Genomic DNA, 5,605 nt, shown 5'->3' on the forward strand with positions numbered 1-5,605 from the left:
TTTATTTAAGAAACCTATATATATTTTTTTGGCCATGCCCATGGCATGTGGAAGTTCCCGGGCTACGGACTGAACGTGCACCATGACAACGCTGGATCCTTAACCTACTGAGCCACAGGAGAACTCCTGTTTATGAATCTTTGCTTTATTGGTCAAGTCAAATCAGCCTTAAAAAGCTTTGTGATTGCACATCTGTACGTATACACAAAAGAAATATATATTATAATGCTTTGAAGATCATATTGCAAGAGTCATTTTACATACTGAAGTGAGAATACAAACAGAAGTTTTGGTGGTGTGCGTGTGCTTGGGGATTCCATTATAAGATATCTCTGCAATGAGAAGCCATATCCATGAAGCAGATATTCAAACATGTCACTAGGCTGTGTGTGTGCATGTGTCTTTTGATATATCTGTCTGTCTGTCTATCTATCTAGAGAGAATGTGTCAGATGTTGGTAATCTGACTGATTGCCTGTGTGAAAACTTTAGAGCAAAGTGGGGGTTTAAGTGAGATCTGTTGGTCTGTTCTTTCTTCATCATGACTATTTGGTGTGGGTGTTACCCCCCCCCCAAAAAAAAAATTCTACCAGAAATGCTTTCTCAGAAATGTTTGGATTATAAAGACAAAACTCTCCCGTGACCATGAAAAAACCAAAAACTCTCCAATTAATCCACACAACCTGTTACTGTAACAAATTCAGCTCACCATTTCTTCCCTCTGCCATGTTTCTAGTTTTGCTTTAACTGCCTCAAATTTGGCCTGACAATGACTAGGCTAGATTGCACACTTGGGCCACGGACCTATGACTTGCAAAAACAAGATTTCCTATTATTTGGGGTCGGCGGAATTGTTATTTTCTCACCCAGGCTGAAAGACGACAACAACCATTTCATAAAGAAGCACAATGCAGGGTGAGGTAAAGAAGAAAAGATAAAGGGGAGCCTAGATGAGAAGAGTGTCGCTTCATTACGCTGGCGATTCTCTGATGGGGCCCTGTCCTTCCCCTGCCCTGTGCAGAAGGAACGGGCCACAGCGACGGCCACAGGCGCCTCAGCAGTGGTAGGTGAGGACAGCGGTGCTGCTGGGACGCACGGAGGGGACGGCTCTCATCTTTAAGACGCAAAGGAAGGAAGAAGAAAAGAGCTTGACCCAAGATGGTCAAGATTTTCAACAATCTTCCCTTCGTTCCTGTTTATTGCATATCTTCGGTTGTAAGGGATGTCTCCTCCCCCCCCCCCCATAAAATTCTCTTTATTGATTTTTCTATTAAAGCAATTGAAAGCAATGCAGTATCATTTTCTGGAATAATAGAGCCATAGAAGCATGACAGCAGGCACCTCACTGGGGAAAATAATATGTAAACGGCTATACAAATTAGCTGCTTCTAATACAGTTAATAAAAGAAAATAAAGAAACACTTGCAGATGGAGTAGAATTAAACAATACATTAGTGCTCCACGTACAAGTTTACTGGAGTCTTTGCTTTTTAAATAAATGACCATCGCTAAAATGATCCTAAACACCCCATTAAGGAATTGCTAATAGGTGCAGACTAATGAGGCAATAGAAAGTATAATTGGAGAACATGCTACCTCAAACACGGGGCATCATTCTAGTATGCACGACCAAATGCCAATGTCTGTTCAAAAAATGTGAAACGGTTAACCCTTCCCAGTGAGAAAAGCGTGTTTACTCCGTTTAGTCATTTATTTGTGTATTCAGTCAAATTTGACTTATGACTTCCTGTGTGTAAGGGTTAAGAGCTGTGGAGATTTCAAAACGGGGGGAGGCATCAGTGGAACTAGAGCAACATGAAGAGACAGGATTCTTTCCTTGTCACAAAGAGCAAACGACTTCATTCAGAGCCACAAAAGCATGAGAGGCCCTGGACCTCAGAAAGAGAACAGATAGGAGTTCCCATCATGGCGCAATGGAAACGAATCTGACTAGGAACCATGAGGTTGCAGGTTCGATCCCTGGCCTCACTCAGCGGATTGGGGACCTGGCATTGCCATGAGCTGTGGTGTAGGTCACAGACACGGCTCGGATCCTGTGTTGCTGTGGCTATGGTGTAGGCCTGCAGCTACAGCTCCAATTAGACCCCTAGCCTGGGAACCTCCATATGCTGCAAGTGAGGGCCTAAAAAGCAAAAAAAAAAGAGAGAGAGAGAGAGAGAACGGATAAATGGTCATGGGAGTGCATCCCAACCATAAAGCTGCATAGAATAAGTGACGATCATACTTCACATGTGTGACTTTTCATTAGCACACTAATTATTTATTTAATTATATTTAATTATTTTAATTATTTATTTTCATTTTAATTATATGTAATAATTAATAATTCAAAGCTAATTTTAATTAGTTATTTTAATTATATTTATTTAATTACACATCTGCATAGAATAAGTGAAGACCACCATACTTTGCATGTATGTCTTTTCATTAGCACACTAATTATTTATCTGTCTATTTAGTTATTTATTTAATTAGCACACTCCCACTGTGACCTCATGTTTCCCCTTGGACTTTGCTTGTCACACTTGCCCTACATAGACCTCATGCGTCCTGTTCCATTAGCCACATCTTCAACCCTGCTGTCACCAGAGGAACCTGAGTGCAGTTTTGCATTTTGATAATAATTCTTCAGTGTCCAATTTCTGACCCGCCCCTGATTTTCAGCTTCATTACTCTCACATTTTGCAGACAGGTAGTAGTGACTTGCCCTGAAATGCCATCAAGATAAAATAAATGAAAACAAATGTAATTCAAGAGACAACACGGTAAGTGCCATTAGAGATAGATAAACAGAATGCCATGGGCCTTGGGGCTGGAAAATGCCACTCTCGGGGAACTCCAGGCAAAGGCGATTCAAGACACACAATGTCATCGGAACTTACGTCCAGGAATTTAAAGTGTGGTAGCAAAAAGCCGCCTCAAGTTATTTAAGAGAAAAACTTTGATAAGCCCAACAGAAAATTCTGATCCCAGAGCACTCTGATAGCTTAAGAATGGTTTATATACATAAGTATAACCCCAAACCCAAGGACACATGTACAGAAAATTCTCAGATTTTGTTCAGAGGGTTTTACAAATGTGGAGATGGGCTTTGCGAAGTAAACCAATTGTTTCAGCTTGAGTGCTTTCTTGCATGTAAACTGAAATTATTCAGTTGGAATTAACCCTCCTAGATCTGGATCTGAAGGAGTTTGGGGGTATTTTGATAGTCACATCAATCAGGGCAAAGCACAGTTTGAATAAACCACGGGGCTGTGTCCTCAGGCATTTGGAGGCCATCTTCAATTTCACCAGTTACATGTTTCTTAGGAACAGGGGTATGAGAATCTTCACTTTTAAATCACTGCAGGTGACTCTGAATCAGGAGGTTGGTGGATTTTCTACAGAGAAGCAGTACATCTGTCTCTGCCTCAGGGACGAAGGCTGGCCGGTCAAGGAAGCGGACAAGGAGAGGCTGTCTGGGACTTCACTGACTTACCTGGTTTGTCTAGATGTGTCTGAGGAAGAATCCCATCAACAGAGCATTTGCACTAAAAACCCAAGACAGGAGTCCCCTGGTGGCGTAGGGGGTTAAGGATCCAGCATTGTCACTGCTGTGGCTCAGGTGGCTGCTCTGGTGTGGGTTTGAGCCCTACCCTGGAACTTCCACATGCCTTGGGGACAGCCAAAAGAAAAAAATTAAAAAATGCCAAGGAACATAGGGTTTAGTGCTCAGAGTAGTGAATGGCCATGAGAACTGGACGTGTGAGGCCAGGAAGGGAGCAGAGAGTCATGCAAGCAATGATTGTTGAAGAGAAAGGCAGCCAGTGGGAGCAAAGGAGAAGGTGTGGTGGAGCAGGTGCAGCAGGACCTCAGGGAGCTTTTTCCTTGAAGGACTCGCCTCCCCCACCTGCACCCCTCTTTTTCTCCACTACTGCACGGGTCCCCGATCCGCCATCGCCGTGCGTTCTGGAGACTTGAAAAGCCTCACCAGCCTCCAGATGCTCAACGACTGCCTGGCAGACAAGAGCTACATCAAGAGGTATGTGCCAACACAAGCAGATGTGGCGGGATTCGAAGCAGTGTCCCGCCCACCACCTGCCGCCCTGTGTCATGCCCTACGCTGGAATAATCACAGCAAATCTTATGAAAAGGAAAAGGCCAGCCTGCTGGGAGTGAAGGAAGCTTTGGGCCAGCATGGCCTTGCCGATGTGCAGGATGCCCCAGAAAGCGGAGCTGCAAGTAGTAAAACTGACTATGCCACTGATCTCCTTGCATCTGATGAGGAGGAGGAAAGTGAAGAAGCCAAGAGGCTAAGCAAAGAACGCCCTGCACAGTATGAGACAAAGAAAGCCCCAAACCAGCACTGGTTGCCACGTCTTCCGTCTTATTAGACGTGAAACTTTGGGATGATGAGACAGATGTGTGCAAACTAGAGGAGTGCGCCAGAAGCATTCCAGCAGACAGCTTGGTCTGGGGCTCTTCCAAACTAGTTCTGGTGGGGTATGGAATTTAAAAACTTCAAATATAGTGTGTAGCTGAAGACGACAAAGTTGCAACACATGTGCTGGAGAAGCAGATCACTGCTTGGGAGGACTGCCTGCAGTCTATGGACGTGGCTGCATTCCACAAGATCTGAAATCCATCGTGCACTGTTGCCCTTCAATAAAGCTTGAAAGACAAATACCAAACCAAACAAAAAAGACCAAAAAACCCCCAACCAAACAAACAAAAAACCAAAAAAAAAAAAACAAAACCAAACCCCAAAACCAAAACCTCAGGGAGCTAACTCTTCCTTGTGAACAGCTCCTTGTGTGGAGAACCGAGCATCCCCGTGGAAGCCAGACCCTTCTGTTTAAATGAAAATCATGAGCAGAGATCTGAATAAATCCTGGGGGTGGATGGAGACTGAATTGACAAGATCTTACTTTATTCTGGGAAAACCTGATGGAATGACTGGCTGAAGCATTCATTCATTCACTCAGCCATCCAGCTCCTTCAGCCCCTATTCTAGGCACCCGGCAAGGCTGTGTGGATTCTTTGGAGGAAAAGACTGGCAAATGAACACATTTTTAGCTGAGGTTCTCTTTGTCATGAGTTATTTTGAAGTATGAAAATAATAAAGCTGATTGGGTGTAAGAGGATGCAGTTTCATTTTGGAAACACATTGACTCGTCAAAACAAAATATTGTTCAACAGTAAACAAGTAGTGTAATTCGGATTTAATTGCCAAATAAGTCAATTATCCATTAACTTTGAAATGAAAGAAATGATTACCATAGGTTATTGATATCTATGGATAGTCCTCAAGTAACTTTGTTTCTCTTTCAGCATAATTTTTCTTGGAATTAACTGGTGAAATTACTGCATTGGAAAATTATCATCTACATGATTAGCAAGAAGTAGAAAATCTAAAATTGTGAAACAGTCAAAAGCTAAACGAGTGGAACAGTCCACAGACAGGAAGCAGGAAGATAAAACCTGGATTGTCTTCTGGGATGATGCTCTTAGTTTCTGCCTAAATAATGACTGCTGCTGGTAGCAAGACCCTTGTGGGCCTGTCTCCTGACCCCGACCTTTGCAAGTCAGACAAACCAGGAGTCTTC

General features: G+C 43.2%; 1 pseudogene; it reads left to right on the forward strand.

Moving 5' to 3' along the window:
- Window positions 1-1,157: 1,157 nt before the first annotated feature.
- On the forward strand, window positions 1,158-4,638 carry LOC125128745 (elongation factor 1-beta-like; annotated as a pseudogene).
- The last annotated feature ends 967 nt before the right edge of the window (window positions 4,639-5,605 follow it).

The sequence above is a fragment of the Phacochoerus africanus genome, chromosome 6 (genome assembly GCF_016906955.1).
Source record: "Phacochoerus africanus isolate WHEZ1 chromosome 6, ROS_Pafr_v1, whole genome shotgun sequence".
NCBI lineage: Eukaryota > Metazoa > Chordata > Mammalia > Artiodactyla > Suidae > Phacochoerus > Phacochoerus africanus.